Below are 19,695 nucleotides of genomic sequence, written 5' to 3'. Positions count from 1 at the left end.
GTCCAGTGGCTAGCTCCCTGGATATTCTAGGATGGGTGTTTCAATCTCTCCTGTTGAAGCTGTTCCACTCTGTATAAATAAGTAAATATTCAGTGGGTCAGAGAACAATGAGGGACTGGCTCTATAGCGTGGTGGTGAAGGCGCTCATCTGGGATTTGGGTTGAAGCTCCAAATCATGCTGAGCAAGGATTTGAATCTAGTTCTACATCTCAGGTGAGTGCCCTAACCAATGTGCTATGAGTTATGCAGCGGTGGGTGTCTCTCTCTTTGTTTTTTCATGAGCAAACATCTGGATTTCATCTAAGTCAGGTCAGCAAAGGCTGACCTGACTTAGATGCCTAACTCAGGAGAGGGCTCATGGCTGAGAATCCTGAGCGGAGACAGGCACTTTCTTCTGTTCTGTCAGTCAGGTGCCTAGAGGCTGAGACCAATGAGAGTTAGGTACCCAAATACCTTTGTGGATCTGGGCCCTAAGCCTTGCCACTATCCTCTGCATTTCACTCTTGGCTAACTTAGGCAACTCCTTTTTCTGCTTGCTGGCTTCAGAGGATCCCTTCCTTAGGCATCTAAGTCTCCCCATGAATTGTACAGGAAGCCTGAGTGCCTCACTTGGGGATGTGGATTCCACTAAGTGGTAGGGTACCTAGCGGTTAGCCAGGGCAATGCTCAGCATTACAAGACATAAATACCTCTGCGCAGTTAGCCCCTAGCACCTCTAGCGAAAAACCAAACATCAAACACTGTTCTACCGAAACAGTCCAAACCACTATAGTCTTCCCAAGTCAATACTCTGCTCATTCACTTCTCTCTTCAGTGCTCACTCCTAATGCAACACCCACAAGGAATGAGTCAGCCAAACATTTATTTATTTTTCTAAATGTATCCTTGGGTTGGGTCTTCTTTTTTTTAGCTCCACCAGTCTGTGCCCAAGTCTTTGCTGAGTAACTGGTCATTTGATTGCTTCTGTAACCTCCCTGTCCTTCCTCTGCCCAGCATTTTGCAATCCCTTTTTGTTGGGTCATGTCTGAAATTAGGACCCAATCCTATAAACACTTATGCACGTGAGTACTCCCAAGTGTTGGCAGCACCTGGCCCTTACACTGTAGCTCTTCAAAGCAGGGGCCATGACTTCGTGCTTGTACTCTGAAGTGACTAGCATGTGGGGGGGGGGGGGAGGAGAGCTGTAAAGCAATGAATACTAGAGGGACCAAAATCCAGATGGACTCCACTAGTGGCAGTGAAAGCAGAGTTTTGTCTTGTGCCATACAGCAGGGTTCCTGCAGAGTTCTGGCATATTAGGGCCAAGTCCTACCCAGTGCACCTTACTGACCTGCAAAATTCTTAGCCAAAGTGTGCTCTCACTTACAACTTGATCCACAGCTCAGTGAAGTCAATAGAAGTTTTCCCAGTGACTGGAATGGGCTATGGACCAGTCCCTCCAACAAGTATAATTCCTACTGGGCACATTGTGCTATCAATTAGATGGATGCATCCTGCACTCAAGTGCCAACCACGGCTCTCAGTTACACCACTGCATTTGCTGACACACTCCACTTAGGGTGATCAGATGTCCTGATTTTATAAGGACAGTCCTGATATTTGGGGTTTTTGTCTTATATAGGCACCTATTACCCCCATCCCTGTCCCGATTTTTCATACTTGCTACCTGGTCACCCTAACTCCACTGCAGTCAATGGAGTCATTTCGTGTTTATATCCCGGCAGAATTTGGCCCTCTGACTTCAGGGTGGTTCCCTGGATGTAACTGCAGGCAGCATTTGCAGTCTGGTACTGCAAGGTCCTGACTGCTTTAGCCCCGCCCACAAAAAGCACTTAAGCCCATGCATAATTTTAAATGTATATATAGTCCCACTGACTTCAATGTGACTACACTGAACATTACGTCCATGCTTGAGTGCTTTGTTGGGTCAAACCACGGCCCTTGGCACCTTGCATGGTTGAGCCGTTGTCCCTTGGTGTGTAATACTGTAATAACTTGTGAAGACAGTAATAATGTATAGTCCACATAGACATCAATGTAAACAGGATTGAGCCTTTGGGGCAGAGTTAAAAAAAAAAAAAAAAAAACGCATAGTCCCAGCTTCCCTTAAGGCCTGAGACCAAGTGTCCAGATTTTCAAAAGGGTTCAACATGTTGAGAGCAGAGCTTTTTTGAAGAGCTGGCCATAAGTGACACAAGGGGAGCTGCTGGCTACAAGGAACTTGTTTAAATATTTGGCTCTCATTTAGGTGCCTAACCGGGAGCTTAGCTCTTTTGGAAATCTGGCCCCAGTTGTGGATGGTTAGCATTTGAAAATCCAACCTTGAGCTCTTTTGAAAATCATGTCCTATGTAATACAAGAAAGAGGAAGAAACAGGATTATGGAAGGGCAAAAGGAATGACAATGGGCCTGCTTCCCACAACAATTTAAAGCCACTCCTTTGCACTACCCTGAATGATATAAAGGAGCCTTAGTGCAGATCAGAAGCAGGCTATGTATTGTGTGTAAGGCAGCTAAAGTACTGAACAAATAAACAAAAAAGAGGAGAAAATATCATCCCTGCCATTGCCCACAACTATGTTTGCACAAATATATCAGGGCTATCAAGAATTTTATAATGATACTCCATCACCCGTGGTTCTAGTTAAAACCACTGTAATAAACAAAACATACAGAGCACATCACTGGCATCAGAGTCTATAATTTTCTCTGAGCAGAAATACTGGAGAAAAAAAGGGCAGGATTTCATCCAATCTAAAAAGAAACCTATGTAGATCTTTCCTTTCATTAAATCTTCTCAACCGTTATTAAAGGAAAGTCAGTAGCCAAAATTCTTTGATGATGACATTGAATAATTTGATTACATGAACGTTCTGTGTATGTTGAGAAGAGCTGTGAATGCAGCTCCTTGGTAAAAGCTTGGGGCCCAAGGAAGACTTAACTTTCACAAGTTGCAATCCTTTCTTTTTTTTGAGGGGAAATTCCAAACTCCCTCCATGGAAAAATAAATGTAGGTTTTCCATTTAATGCTTCTTTTTTGAGTCACAAAAGAAATCGTAAAAAAATGTGCCATTATTTACTAAACTTCTTGGTGATATTGGATAAAAGCAAATAGAATCAAAGCAATGGGCCTGGAAATCTGGTCTCTCAGAATATAAAAACATGCAATGCACAGGCACACTGATAATTGAGGTATTTATTTTCCTGTCCCACTGCTTAGGCAAATACATTCAATGATGAGGACCGTGTAAGCACCCAGACAAATTATTAGTTGACAATACATTACAACACAGTAGTTAACCCATCCCCAAAACCTATCAATGATCTGGCCACATTTTTCAAAAGTGACTCACGACTTGGGGTGCTTTGGTTTTTGGGTGTCTAGCTAGGGATGCCTGAAAGGAGCCTGCGACACTGGCAAACATGATTCCAGATCATGCCAAAGCCCTTTGGTCTCAACTGGACACTGACAAATACATAGCTGAAACTAGGCTGGCTCACCTCTGTGTTACTATGGTAAAAAGTGGTATTAGATTTATAAAAATGTGTTTATACTTTATGAAATGCTTGAAAATTTCTGCATGCTTTAATCTCACATATAATGCCTGCATCCTCTGTTATAAGGAAATGGGGGATGGGGGCAGGTGCCCAGTTTTTGACTGGAAAGTCCGTTCAAAAAGGGGACCTGACAATGTCCGGTCAGATCTACTGACCAGACACCAAAAGTCCAATTACTGTGGGAAGGGGAGGCAGGGAGGCACTGGATCAGCGCCCAGACCAGCCCGTACTCAGTCAGGGCCGCCTCCTACTTGTGTTGGGTGGCTGCAGCTTCCAGCCCCAGCTCTGCAGGCAAGTCCCTCCTGATCCGGGTGGGTGTGGGACAGGGGAAAGAAGGGAAGAGCAGCAAGCGACGGTTGAAGGGGGAAAAGGCAAGCGAACAGGTGCAGGAACTCGGTGGGAAGGGATGGGGCAGGGACTCAGGGGATGTTTCAGCACCCCTGCTGGAGTGTCTGTTTTTTAAATATTACAAAGTTGGCAACCCTATAAGGTAATATTTAAGTGTGTGCATTGTAATCCTCTAACTGTGTAAATCACCAGACAGGAAAGAGACATGAATTAGTGTAAAATGCTGGCTTCCAACAGAAGGTGTTAGATCCTGCCCATTTAGACCAGACAAACTATTGCAGAACATCAGAGGACAAAAGAAGATTTTGGTGATTACTCTTTCCACGCCCATCCCATGAAGAGGAGACATGCAAGTGAATTCGTCCCAACAACGGAGCTCAGAGAAGGAGGAAAGGGAATAAAAATCTCTGACAAGGAGAATCTGTATCTCTGTGCTGCTTGGACTCTGGGACGGCATTTTTTTTAGGCATAAGCAAGAGATCCCCAGCATTTAGCCGCGGTTAGCACTAAGGGATATATAGCATTTGCTTATTATAGAAACGTCTATTATCTTTTCAGATGCAAGTCTGTATCTCATTCGTGTTGTTTACCTGCTTTAATCATGTAAACAACTCATTTCCTTTTTCTAGATAATAAATCTTTAGATAGTTTATTATAAGATTGGCTACAAGTCTTGTCTTTGGTATGAGATCTGAGGTGCAATTGACCTGGGGTAAGTGACTAGTCATTTGGGACTGGGAGTAACCTGAATATTATTAAGTTTCAGAGGGGTAGCTGTGTTAGTCTGGATCTGTAAAAGCAGCAAAGAGTCCTGTGGCACCTTATAGACTAATAGATGTATTGGAGCATGATGCATTCGATGAAGTGGGTATTCAACCCACGAAAGCTCATGCTCCAATAAGTCTGTTAGTCTATAAGGTGCCACAGGACTCTTTGCTGCTGAATATTATTGTGATTTTTGGTGTAAGAGACCATCTATCACAAAGGCAAACTTACCTGGACGGTGAGACACATTAGAGTACCCCAGGGGACTGTCTGTGACTCCGTGGTTTGGCTGTTCTAGCGCTGAGGCATTTACACTTAACACACTATATACAGTTAAGGATGGGCCTAAGTGTGTTACAGAGTCAGGGCCCAAGACTGGCAAAAAAGGTGTCAATTAGCACCACACACTGAAGCATCTGGATTTGATCACCTGTTGCTATTTTCTTTGAAGGCCCTGGCAGCTCTGATTACTGCATCAATGCTGCAATTTCCCCCTTCTGTGCTTTTTTCCCTTCTCCTCCTCCCTTTAGCTGGAATCATCTCAGTTGCTTTCTGATCACAGCCATTGATACATACTTGTTATAAATCATGTGCAGTTTTGTAAAGTTCAATGTTATTTCTATTACATTATGACTGAAAGAGTCGCCAAAAAAAAGAAAAAAAAATCTTGAAGTCCTTTCTCCTAAAGATTCTTGGGGAATTTATGCCCAGAACTTCCATTCATATTAGTAGGGATTCCATAGAGAAATCTTGTGTGCCTCAGTGAAATAACAGCCCCTTTGATCTCTACCGGTGGGAATACACTAATCCAATACAATATTTCACATTTGTACTTTTCATTATTTTACCTGTTTCCTGAAAGTGACATGTAGGTGGAACCCATTCTTAATCTTTTTTCACCCCTTTTAAAGTGCAGTTGTACACTGAACAGTGACTATGTGAACATGGCTTCTTTTTCTTCTCATTTGCATTATGGTTGCATCAAGAGGCGCCAGCTAAGGACCAGTCTAGTGTTCTAAGTGTTTTACACAAACACACTGAAAAGATAGATTGTAAACACGTCGGGGTAGGGACTAAGCATAAGAGGAGGACAGCAGATATCTAAAACAGACACATAGAGGAGCATAAGGTTACAGTGACAACTATGATTACTGCTGTTCGAAAAACAATTTTCATTTTGCAATTACTCTTCTTTCCAAATTGATCCAGAAGTTAAAATATCCCATTTTTTTTTGCCAAACAATATATTTCTACAAATTTCAAATTGAAAATGTCAAAATGAAAAAAGTCTACATTTTTAATCAAAACATTTCAACATGTCAAACTCTTCCTTTCAAATAAACATCTTTAATTCAAAAAATTGTTTCATTTCTGAATGTCGATTCAAAGTGAAAATTTCTTTTCGATTCCCCGATTGGCCTTTCCCTGTCACCACCACACACCCACCCACCTCAATTTCCCATGGCAAATTTCAATTTCAATGAAACTTCATTTTCCAACAGGGAAATTTTGGGGTGATAAATTTGAACTAACTCTAATTATAATTACTTGGAGTAGCCCACTGGTTAGTCATGCTCAACAGACCCCCTCAGTACTCAGCAACCTTACTCTCCTCAGAGTCACATCTACTGATTGCGGTGACAAAAATAAGTGTCTAGGACTTTGCATCCTGGTTAGCCCTGCAGAGCTAAAACAGCTGAACAAGAGGACAATGCATTATATTCCTTCTTGTGCATCATTGACTGAACTGCTGACTAAGCTCCAGTGACAGGGCTTCTCAGGGGCACCTGCACAAAGCCAGTGAGGGTAATGAGATGGCATTAGTGTTATATGGGGAATAATTTGAAGACAATGGATTTTTACAGGTATCACTGAAGGAAGAAATTGGTCAGCATAATCTTTATTATGCTGTCAGGACATGAGAAGCAAAGAGACCAGCTTGATTTTCAGAACTCAGGCTGCGTTTTCTGTGCTGGCAGTTCTGTGAAAAGAGCCTTTTGTTTATAACTCTTAGAAACACTGTAGGGCCTAACAGTCCCAGTTAGGACCCCATTGTGCTAAGCACTGTACATAGGATGAAAAGAGCATTCCTATTTCCAAGAGCTTGCAATCTAAGAATGAAAAGAGACAGCAGGTGAATACAACAGACAGATGTGAAGAATAAGGGAATGGTGAGATAATTACGGTTAGCAAAATCTTAGTGCTCTCAGCACAGCAGCCAGTGTCAATTTTTTCCCTCAGATTATCTCGGTTATCCTCTGTAATCCTATAACTGAGGAAAAGAAGATGCCTGAAGAGCTCAAAGAGCAATTTTTATGCAACGTTCTTGCTGGTAATTTCTGACAAACCCACCAGATGGCAAAAGGGTCAAGAAGAAAGATTCATGTCAGTTCACTTTCCCTTTCTGTGTCTCTTTCCACCATCCAGTGACACACAGCCCCTCCACTGAACCGGTGTCCCATGTCCCATCTGTCTAGCACTGTAAGCCATTTGGAGCAGGAAATGTATCTTGCTCTATGTTTGTCAAGCACCGTGTCACGTTACTGTGCGATAAAAGTGGTTTTTGATGACGCTACGACGAATAGGAGGTTTGGCTGCCCGAGGAGTAGCAGAATCAGGCCTGTCCTCAAATGAAGTGATTGTGTTGTTGCCTCTGGAACGAACACACCAGCACCACAATAGTGTTTATCTGGTATTTCCATTCTCCTCTGATTAGCCTAGCTGAGCGAGGTCTTCATGTGGTAATTACAGCACAGCTCATTTGTGTGCGTTTTACGATGGTGTTGATATAATCCCACTAGAGCACCCCGACCATATGCAAGGAGTTCCCACCAGAAATCTAAATAACGCCCCGGCCCTGCTGACAGCTTAATAATGTGACAAAGTTCAGTCTCGTTCAATGTCAGGGACAGGAATGCGGCTCAGGCTGCTCAGACCTAGATCTTTCAAAACAGCACACAGTTAAAACTGAGCATTTGACAAATAATCTTTTCTTTGCCTGCTCGAATCCATCAGACGTAACCAGGTGCCATGGAGAGGCCAGATGCCACTGTTAAAATGTTAAATTGAGTGGCATGGCCATCGAAAGCTCTGGAGAGGGACATTTATCTTTATTATTGTTGTTATTAATAATGCAGATATTGCTTTGGGTTGCATTCCAAGGTATTTTTGCAGCACTAAATCACCCGGGTGCACATCAGCGGCCCTGATAAATCACGCAATAAACCAAAATTCAATGCAGCTGTCAGGTCAGACCCCAAGCGAATGTGCAGTGAGCTTAATTAAAGTTCAGCAAACTTGAAATAGAAAGAATAGCGGTATGCCAGTGACATTTTAGGCCCCGGGCCCAGGCCATCAGCTTGAAAGTAGGCCAGCCAAGCGGAATTAGCCCTCAATCTTGTTTCACCTCAGATGTGGTGTTACCATGAGCACCAAGGTGGAAATGACTGGTCATAGTAAAGCTCTGTTCTTCCCTACCTCTTCTTTCTCTCCATCTTTCTTCCTCAGTTTCTCTTTTTGTATCTGCTATCCCTTTTTCTCTTCCCTCTGTCCCTCATTTCAGTCCTGCTTCTTTTTTGGTCTCTTTTTCCCATTTTTTCCCTCTCCCAGTCTCTTTTACCCCTTCCCCCATTTTTTCCCCTCTCATTCCTCTTTTCACTCTTTCTACCCTCTTACTATCCCTCTCCCGCCCCCTATACTTCCCCCCACTATGAAAGAAATCTTTCACCCAAAGGAAGAACAAGAATTGAATCAGAGCCAACTAACTGGGCCAACAGGCTACATATGGAACCAGCAAATCACAGAGCCATGAAGGATGTTAGTGATTTAAAGTTATGTATGTTGAAGTCTGAATCTTAAAATGAATCCATAATGGTAAAGGTAACTAATGGAAAGACTTAACTGACAGCAAATGGTGTTTTTTTCTTTAACGTTATGTTCTCACATACTCCTTTTATATGGTTCCCCGCACTTTCCGAGTTCTCCTTTTTGATTAGTTCAATGTCCACACTAACATTGAAAAGCACAAGCTGCTGGCCTTATGAACAAAGATTTAAACCCATATGCCATAAATACAAGTGCTACTCCACACAGACACGCAGTAATACAGCCATTGCTTTGCCAGTGAAACAAATTCATCCTGTAGTCCGATTCTTTTGTGGGACAAACCCCTGGGAATCATGTCCCCCTCAGTAAGGGGTATTGAATTCTCCTGTCCATACAGGAACATGAGAACTGAACTTTCACCTTGGTACATTAAATAACATCTTGCTAGAAACGAAGGCTTCAGAAAAACACCTGAGAATGGAAAAGCTGATGTGTCCCCTGAGGACTCATCTACCAAATGCTCCAGTTCCTATGTGAGCAACATGACTGTCCAGAAACATGATGCTACTCTAAATGAAGGGTGCGGAAGTTCTCCACCATTATACAGTAGAACCTCAGAGTTACGAACACCTTAGGAATGGAAGTGGATCGTAACTGAATTGAACAAAACTTTATGGTTGTTCTTTCAAAAGTTTACAACTGAACATTGACTTAATATAGCTTTGAAACTTTACTATGCAGAAGAAAAATGCTGCTTTTCTTTTATAGTCATTTATGTTTAGCACAGTACTGTTTTGTGTGCGCGTGTGTGTGTGTGTGTGTGTGTGTGGCTTTGCTGCTGCCTGACTGTGTACTTCCAGTTCCAAATGAGGTCTATGGTTCACTGGTCAGTTCCTAACTCTGGTGTTCATAATTCTGAAGTTCTACTGTATTTTTCTCTCTCTCTCTCTCTCTCACACTGTCACAGAGTCCCCGGATGATGCTCAAGAACTGCTCCCCGTAAAGCCAGTCAGGACTTTGGGGAGCCTCCTCTTCCTTGGAGCAGACTGTCTTCAGGGCAAGAAGCTCACACGGCTTCACCTTCCTGGGTCTGACCTTAGAGCATTCAGCATATGCCCCTCTGTGTGCTTCCCACAGCTAGTCCGCCCAGGTGGGGCCCTGGGGAAGCCAGAGGGTCCTGCACGCACCCCTACTTCGCAGTCAACATGACTCTCAGCCAGCCAGTAAAACAGAGGTTTATTAGATGACAGGAACTCAGTCTAAAACAGAGCTTATAGGTACAGAGAATGGGACTCCTCAGCTGGGTCCGTTCTGGGGCCCAGTGAGCCAGAGAAACCCGTCTGCACTAACCCCTCATTCCCAGCTAGCTCCAAACTGAAACCCCCTCCAGCACCTCCTTTCTGGCCTTTGTCCTTTTCCCAGGCCAGGAGATCACCTGATCTCTTTGTTCACCTTTAGCTATTCCCTTGTAGGGGGAAGCACCCCAGCCATTTTTTGCCAGGATACAGAATGTCAGCCATTTATGCACACTGGAGACTTAAGAAATGCATAGGGGAAACTGAGGCACCCACACAGTATTCAGATGAAACATTAAGAACAGTCCCACTTCGTGTCACACACACACACATTAAAAGACCATCATTAAGGTGCAAGGCCAAGCTCTCAAAAATGAGGAAATACCAGAATTAAGGCTGCGTGTGCAATCTTCATTCAGCTCTCCTGCTCCTTGCATTTTTTGTCACAATGTTTAATTACATGATCACATTTTCTACAGGACGATCTTGCTGTAGGGATGAATCAAGGAGGCATAGTAAAGGAGGCTGCTGTCTGTAAGACCCCTCACCTCATTTGTTACACAAGACATCTATAGGAGAAGAGGCTGAAAAAGTTGGGACTGCGTTGTTCACAGAAGAGGAATAAAAGGGGACATGACAGAGGCATAGGAAATAACGAATGGTACAGAGAAGGTAAGTCAGCCCATACTATTCACCCTCTCTCTTAATTCAAGAATGAGAAGACATGCCAAACCAGCTTGATTTCCTTCTTTGACAGGTAACTGGTTTGGTGGGTAGGGGGAAAATCAGGTATTTCATGTCTACTGTGATTTCAGCAAGGTTTTTGACACAGGTCCACGTGCATTCTTGTAGGTAAGCTGGAGAAATGTGGGCCTGGCAGAACTACCATTCAGTGGATACTCTTTGCGGTTGTTTAACCATTTATGTAACTATTAATGGAATGATGTCAGATTAGAGAGAGGTCTCAAGTGGGGTTCCACAGGAATCTGTTCTGGGTCAGTGTCATTAACATCTTTATGAAAGACCTGGATGTAGGAATAGAGAGAAGACTGATCAAATTTGCAGATGACACAACGCAGGGGCATGGGGGAGTGGCCAACACTTTGGAGGATAGACTAAAATTCAAAGGCAACTTGATAAACTGGAGAACTGGACTATTGACAACAAAATGAAATTCAACAAAGACAAATGTAAGCTGACAGGTTTCAGAGTGGTAGCCGTGTCAGTCTGTATCAGCAAAAACAGCGAGGAGTCCTTGTGGCACCTTAGAGACTAACAAATTTATTTGGGCATAAGCTTTCATGGGCTAGAACCCACTTCATCAGATTCATGGAGTGGAAAATACAGGAGCAAGTATAAATACATGAAAGGATGGGAGTTGCCTTACCAAGTGTGCGGTCAGTCTAACAAAACAAATCAATTAACAACAGGATACCAAGGAAGGAAAAATAACTTCTAAAGTGGTAATGAGAGTGGCCTATTTCAGACAGTTGACAAGAAGGTGTGAGTAACAGCAGGGGAGAAACTAGTACTGGGGAAATTAGGTTTAGGTTTTGCTATACTTAGGGAAGAAAAACCAAATGCACAAATACAAAATGGGGAATAACTGGCTTGGCAGCTGCACTGCTTTGAAGAATCTGGGAGTTGTGGTGGATCACAACCTCAATATAAGTCCACAATGTGATGTCATTCCAAAAAAGCAAATGCAATTTTAGGTTGCATTAACAGAGGAATAGCATGCAAGTCATAGGAGGTGACACTATTGCTCAACTCAGCAGTGGTTAGGTCTCAGTTGGAGTACTGTGTACAGTTTTGGTCACCATATATAGAAAGGACGTAAAGAAACTGGAAAGGATCAACAGGCGAGTGACAAACATGATCAAAGGATGGAATACAAGCCATGTGAGCAAAGGCTGCAGGAACTGAGTATGGTTAGTTTGGAAAGAGGAGATTAAGGGGGGACATGATAGGAGTCTTCAAATACTTGAAAGGCTGCCTTATAAAAAATGGACAAAAATTGTTCTCTTTTGCCAGAGAGAGCAGGACAAGGGGGACTGGGTTCAAACTACAGCAGAGCAGATTAAATCTCAGGAAAAATGTCCTAATTGTAAGAACAACAGGACAATGGCGCAGGCTGCCTAGGGAAGCTATGGAAGCTCCTTCACCAAAGGTTTTCAAAAGAACATAAGAACGGCCCTACTGGGTTAGACTGAAGGTCCATCTAGCCCACTATCCTGTCTTCCGACAGTGGCCAGTGCCAGGTGCCCCAGAGGGAGCGAACAGAAAGGCAATCATCAAGTGATCAATCTCCTGTCGCTCATTCCCAGCTTCTGGCAAACAGAGGCTAGGGACACTGTTCCTGCCATCCTGGCTAATAGCCATTGATGGACCTATCCTCCATGAATCGATCTAATTCTTTTTTGAACCCTGTTATTGTCTTGGCCTTCATAACATCCTCTGACAAGGAGTTCCACAGGTTGACTGTGCATTGTGTGAAGAAATACTTCCTTTTATTTGTTTTAAACCTGCTGCCTATTAATTTCATTTCGTGACCCCTAGATCTTGTGTTATAAGTATTAGTAAACACTTCCTTATCTACTTTCTCTACACTGGTCATGATTTTATAGACCTCTATCATATCTCCCCTTAGCTGTCTCTTTTCCAAGCTGAAAAGTCCCACTCTTTTAAATCTCTCCTCACATGGAAGCTGTTCCATACCCCTAATCATTTGTGTTGCCCTTTTCTGAATCTTTTCCAATTCCAATATATCTTTTTTGAGATGGGGCGACCACATCTGGACACGGTATTCAAGATGTGGGCGTACCATGGATTCATATAGAGGCAACATGATATTTTCTGTCCTATTATCTATCCCTTTCTTAATTATTCCCAGCATTCTGTTTGCTTTTTTGACTGCCGCTGCACTTGTGTGGATGTTTTCAGAGAACTATTCACAATGACTCCAAGATCTCTTTCTTGAGTGGTAACAGCTAATTTAGACCTCATCATTTAATATGTATAGTTAGGATTATGCTTTCCAATGCGCATTACTTTGCATTTATCAACATTAAATTTCATCTGCCATTTTGTTGCCCAGTCACCCAGTTTTGTGAGATCCTTTGTAGCTCTTCACAGTCTGCCTAGGTCTTAACTATCTTTAGTAATTTTGTATCATCCGCAAATTTTGCCACCTCACTGTTTACCCCTTTTTCCAGATCATTTATGAATATGTTGAATAGGACTGACCCCAAAACAGACCCCTGGGGGACAAGACTATTTACCCCCCTCCATTCTGGAAACTGATCATTTATACCTACCCTTTGTTTCCTATCTTTAAACCAGTTACCAATACATAAGAGCACCTTCCCTCTTATCCCGTGGCAGCTCACTTTGCATAAGAGTCTTTGGTGAGGGACCTTGTCTAAGGCTTTCTGAAAATCTAAGTTCACTATATCCACTGGATCCCCTTGGTCCACATGCTTGTTGATTCCCTCAAAGAATTCTAGTAGATTGGTGAGGCATGATTTCCCTTTGCTAAAACCATGTTGACTCAACAAATTATGTTCATATATATGTCTGACAATATTGTTCTTTATTATAGTTTCAACCAGTTTGCCCAGTACTGAAGTCAGGCTTACAGTCCTGTAATTGCTGTGATCACCTATGGAGCCCTTTTTAAAAATTGGCATCACATAAGCTGTCCTCACATCATCTGGTACAGAACCTGATTTAAATGATAGGTTACAGACTACAGTTAGCAGTTCTGCAATTTCACATTTGAGTTCCTTCAGAACTATTGGGTGAGTACCATCAGGTCCTGATGACTGATTGCTATTTAATTTATCAATTTGTTCCAAAACCTCCTCTAATGATACCTCAGTCTGGGACAGTTCCTCAGATCTGTCACCTAAAAAGAATGGCTCAGGTTTTGGGAATCTCCCTCACATCTTCAGCCATGAAGACCGATGCAAAGAATTAATTTAATTTCTCCGTAATGGCCTTATCATCCTTGAGTGCTCCCACTGGTTGTTTAGCAGGCTTCCTGCTTCTGATGTACTTAAAAAAAATCAGCTATTACTTTTTGAGTCTTTGACTAATTGTTCTTCAGATTCTTTTTTGGTCTTCCTAATTGTATTTTTCCACTTCATTTGTCAGTCTTTATGCTCCTTTCTATTTTCCTCACTAGGATTTAACTTCCACTTTTTAAAGGATGCCTTTTTGCCTTTCACTGCTTCTTTTACTTTCTTGTTTAGCCATGGTGGCTCTTTTTTTGGTTCTCTTACTATGTTTTTTAATTTGGGGTATACACTGAAGTTGAGACTCTATTATGGTGTCTTTAAAAAGTTTCCATGCAACTTGCAGAGTTCTCACTTTTGGCACTGTATCCTTTAATTCCTGTTTAACTAGCCTCCTCATTTTTGTGTAGTTCCCCTTTCTAAAATTAAATGCTACAGTGTGGTACCACTGTGGTGTTTTTCCTGACACTGGGATATTAAATTTAACTATATTATGGCCACTATTACCAAGTTGTCCCGCTATACTCACCTCTTGGACCAGATCCTGTACTCCACTTAGGACTAAATCAAGAATTCATAGAATCATAGACTTTAAGGTCAGAAGGGACCATTATGATCATCTAGTCTGACCTCCTGCACAATGCAGGCCACAGAACCTCACCTATCCACTCCTGTATCGAAGCTGTGTCTGAGCCTTTGAAGTCCTCAAATCATGGTTTAAATATTTCAAGGTGCAGAGAATCTGCCAACAAGTGACCCGTGCCCCATACTGCAGAGGAAGGTGAAAAACCCCCAGGGCTTCTGCCAATCTACCCTGGAGAAAATTCCTTCTCAACCCCAAACATGGCAATCAGCTAAACCCTGAGCATGTGGGCAAGACTCACCAGCCAGACACCTAGGAAAGAATTCTCTATAGTAACTCAGATCCCACCCCATCTAACATCCCATCACAAGCCATGCTACCGTGGAGGTCCTGGACTTCAATCTCTTACCTAGCAGCCTAAATTTGGCCTCCGGGACCTCTCTCCTATCCTTCCCTACGTCAAGGAGGCTGGATAGCCATCTGTCTTGGATGGTTTAGACACAACAAATCCTGCTTCTAACAAAATGAAGGGACAGCGTGGACCATGTGCCTAGCATAGCACAAAACTGTGCCTGTGGCTAAGACATAGGCTTTATGCTGCTATTTGACCTGGGGCAAAAAACATATCTGTTTCATGTGTTAGTGTCTCAAATTAGGTGAATGTGTGATTTCCTTATTAGCCAACTTAACCAATGAGATTGATGTTGCATGGAGGATTTTGCTCCATGTCTTCAGGAACAGGGAGCAGCTCCCCACAGAAAGGAAAAGTCTACTTCCTGCAGAAGAGAAGTGCAGTGTGTTGGCTTAAGATTTGTTGCTGCACCATGGAAGTCAATGGGAACAGGAGCAGGCACCTGGTGTGCAACATCAGGTATTTAAACAGACAAACAAACAAACAAACAAACAAGGCCTAATCATCAGAGAGGCTGGACACTGGAAGTTCTCATGGAGTCATCAGCAATTCTAGCGAAGCTAAATAAAGATTGTGGTGTCTGCGTTTAGGGAACCAAGTCAGAAAAATTAGGCCCAAGCCTTTAAACATTTATCTACAGTAAATCAGCTGCAAGGGAACCATGGCATATATATAAATAAAACCCCTCTGCCAGCTGGTGTCAGCAGCTAAAAGGACCAGGTTCAACTATCTAGGGGTTCCTCCTGAAAACCTAAATAACCCTAACTCAGGCCCACCCAGAAACCTGGGAAACAACATTAACCACCCTGGGAACCCTGCAGGGTCAGCCACTCCCCGAGCACCCTCTTGTGACCAGGGCTGTGGCACTCTCCCTCTATTTCCCCTCTTCAGAGCCCCTTAAGAACTGCACAGTCTCTCTCATGGGGCTGAAACTACTCCTGCCTGGGGCTGGTTTAATAATAGAAATAATTCAAAATGAAGTCCATCACCCCAGCACAACTTGCAGACAGAACGTTTGAGAACTGCTGCTCTAAACTATGAGACAGGCCTCCCAAGGGAGGCATGAGCTGTGGGTTTGTTCATTTTTTTTTAAGAGCTCTGGCTATCAGCCCTGGGTGGCTGGGGCTCGTGAAGAAAGGCTGTGCGCACCTGGAAGGTGGGGATTGGTCCTGCTTTGAGCAGGGGGTTGGACTAGATGACCTGCTGAGGTCCCTTCCAACCCTTATAAAAAAAATAAATAAATAAAAAAAGAAAGGGGACAGCCCGAGCCCTTCTGCCCTTCCCCCACCCCTCAATCCCTCACCAGGAGATAGCACAGGCTTGGGCTCTCCTGACCCCTGCCCCACCAATCCCTAACTTGGAGGTAGTTGGGATCCGGCTGTCAGCCCTGGGGTGGCAGCAGCAGCAGCACAAAAGGGCAACAAGAGAGTGCTAAGACTGCTGTGGAAAATGATACTGCTTTTCACATTGCCACCTTTACTTCTGTGTTGCTGCTGGCACGGCTCTGTCTTCAGAGCTGGATGCCCAGCCAGCAGCCGCTCTGCCTTCACCACTGGCTGGTATTACAGATACTTGTGGGAGGGAGAGGGTATAAGTGACCACAGACACAAAGAAGGGGGCCTAAGCAAATAAGTTCGAGAACTACTGGTTTAGAGTAAGGCTGTCTGCCTCTCTGTTTTAGGGAGCAATCTACTTTCTCTCACTCTCTGTCTTTTGGTTCTTGTGTGTGGTCTTGTTCTGAATTCTCAGAAGTAAAGCAGTATTACATTGCAACCTTCCAGCAGGGGCATTTTACGTTTTTCAATCTAACTTCTCTGTGCACAGGCCATGAACATAACACTTCCTTCCTCCCCAGCTCCCCCACTCACAGTTTGTTGTCCAGGATTGCTGGAGTCCAAGAACTCTGGCAGGCCACATTGCAGCTCATTAAGGAAGTGCTGCTTGAGTCACCCTGGAGTTTCTGTTAGCAGTACAGGTGCGGTGATTTTAGCTTTAATTCCTGTTGGGTTCCCGGAAGCTAGCTCTGGAGACCTTTAGGTTGGCTGCTGCTCTCTGTGGCTTTAGCCAAGCCACATCTGTGCCATCAACTTCCTTTAGTGCTGCCTCAACTCAGCACTTTCTGCCATTTCAAAACAAGCCTCAGCTCAGTTCACCATTCTGAAGTCATCTACCACTTTGCTTCTGTGCATAGTCTTCAGAGTGGAATCAGTAGTGTCTAGAACCCTTAACAGAGTCCTTGCTACCAAAGCAATACCTCTTGCAGAAGATAAGAGCCCCTTTCCTTACTTTCTTTTTAGGTCTGTCCACTTCCAGGTTTCCTTTACCAGTGGTGCCTCACTGTAGTCTTGATCATGGTGATCCCCTCACCCCAGGCACGTTTGGTGTAGCTTTCTAGTCCCTTCATTTCCAAATAGTGTCAACAGTATTTCATTGCTCCCAAATTACAACTATATTTTAACAATAATGTCCCAAACTGTCACGCACCTGAAATGCAAATGAGGCCTGGCCTGTAGAGTCACTTCCTGTTGCTCATCAACAGATGGCAGCAAAGAGTTCTATTTTATAGAGCCCCTGTCCATCTGGAGTTCTCAAGCAGTGGTGGAGTGTTGTTCTTATTCAACAACATGTGTCAATAATGAGCTCCCTACTCTACAGGGTTTATGGCCACAGGATTTACATCTAATCTAGGAATATACCAGGGACCTGACCAAGAGAGTTAGGAGTGAAAATGGGTGTAATGACCATGTGGGAAGTAACGATGTGAGGTGTTTACTTATAGCCATTAGACATTTCTGTTTGCAGGTTGTGGTGCCTGGTATATGAAGGACACAAACTTGGAAGTGCATTTATGGCATGGAAGCATGTTTGATTGTATCTGTAGTTGTTGCTGTTTTCCAAACACCTCCTGTTTGGTCTGGGCTCTAATCCCGTGCAGGAGGGGTTTGTGGTCTTCTAGCAAGATGACCCTCTTAAAATGATTGTCTTAGGGGCAGCATAAGTGGCTCTCTGTTCTCACTTATACCAATTTAATGCCATTCCTACAAAGTTTGGCTGTTCAAACAAATAATTAACACTTTAAAGAAGAAGAAGTCAGACTGATATTTATTTAATAGAGAAAATAAACCAATTTTATTAAAATATCTGCCTGCTAATCAAGATCGGGAAACAGTATTATCAATGGTTCAGATGTCTTTCTTCATTCAACACATACAATTTTTAAAGCTATATGAGAAATTTCAACTCTTGTATCCAAAGGCCTAGAAAGAAACAATAAGGAGATTTTTCATAGCTTTAAAATGTGAAAAAGTAAAAAGCCCAACTGCTTCTTCAGTAATAAAATATCCTGGCTATTATATAAATTAGGACATTAATTGTATTCACGGTTTGTAGCAAGTACAGTCATGGAATCATAACATTAAAGGGAAATGCCATTTCTTTACATTATTATTGGTATTTATTATGTGTATTGCAGCAGAAGTTATAAGCTCCACTCAGAGTCCTATTGTGGTAGAAGCTGTACACAAATAAAACAAAGAGATGGTTTCTGCTTCAAAAAGCTTACAGTCAAATCTAAAATTATACATGAACCAGAAAACTTACGCCACCCGAAAATGACAAATATGCTAAGGGGCCAATCCCATCTTCTTTGCTTACTCATAGAGTCCATGAAGGCTGGAAGGTAAATGGTTACCTTTCGTTGTCAACCACCATAAATAGGTTTTAAAAGTAAATAGAAGCTTTTTGATTAAGCTTGACCATATCTGAGTTCAAAGTTCTTTCCAGCATTTCTCCTGCAAGAGTTAGTGATCTGAGTAGCCCTTATAGCAGTGGAGGGACTGAACCTTAAACATTTCTGATATTAATGACATGGCTGGAGAACCTCAGCCCCCTGAACTTGGATCCTGGCAGGTAAGTAAAAATTTTAATGTACTTTCAGATGAATGATTTTGTATTTGTACAGTCCTTTGAAGCAGTAAAGTGCTAGATAAGTGTTAAGCATGGTCATTATTCATACTAAAATTTTTTTAAAAAACGTTTGTAATTTTTAAGAACAACTATGGGCCAGTTTAGGGCCAAGTTGACCCATATCAGAGATTGGAATCTCTAAATTTGCACCCACAGCTTCCTCCACATTGCTGTAGGGGTTTGCCCTCATATGGAACCCCTGGATCCCCCAAATTCCAACTCTACACTGGCACCCATCATCCTCCCTCACCTACATGGCAGCAGTGTGTATGTGGGGAAGCATGCATAGGTTAATGTGGACTCCATCCACCTGCTTCCACTTCAAACCCACCCTCAATACTTTTGTTCCCTTCATACAAGGTTATCTAATGAGCCAGAATTCTAAGCTCTTTCATATGTTTATTTAGAGTTTAAAGGCATTTGTGTTCACCTTTCAGATTTCTTTATCAAATTTGGTTTGGAGCTGTGAAGTCATTAACTGAAGACACTGAAGGCAGAGGGTGTCTGTGGCTTACTGGATACTAAATTCTCTAGGTAAGGCTACAGTTTTGTCACAGAGACTGCGGAAGTCCAGGAATCCGTGACTTCCAAAGACCTCTCTGACCTCAGCCCCTGTGCCTGGGAGGTGCAGGATCCTGCCACTTCCCACAGTGGCAGGGAGCTGTGAGGTACCCCACAGCTCCCGGCCTCTGCAGGGGGCAGGGGGACCCTCGCAGCTCCCCAACCCTCACAGCAGGACAGGGGGACCCCACAGATCCTGGCCACCATAGGGGAAGGTGATCCTGGAAACTCATCATGGTGGCAGCGGTATGGGGATCCCCACAGCTCTATGCCAACGCCGCAGGGCAGGGGGACTCCCAGAGCCCCTGGCTGCCATGGGGAGCAGGGGGATCCCTAGAACACCCAGCTGCCAAGGAGGGCAGGGGG

This window comes from Gopherus flavomarginatus, chromosome 4 (assembly GCF_025201925.1).
Source record: "Gopherus flavomarginatus isolate rGopFla2 chromosome 4, rGopFla2.mat.asm, whole genome shotgun sequence".
NCBI classification, from domain to species: Eukaryota; Metazoa; Chordata; order Testudines; family Testudinidae; genus Gopherus; species Gopherus flavomarginatus.
This window is presented reverse-complemented; position numbering follows the sequence as displayed.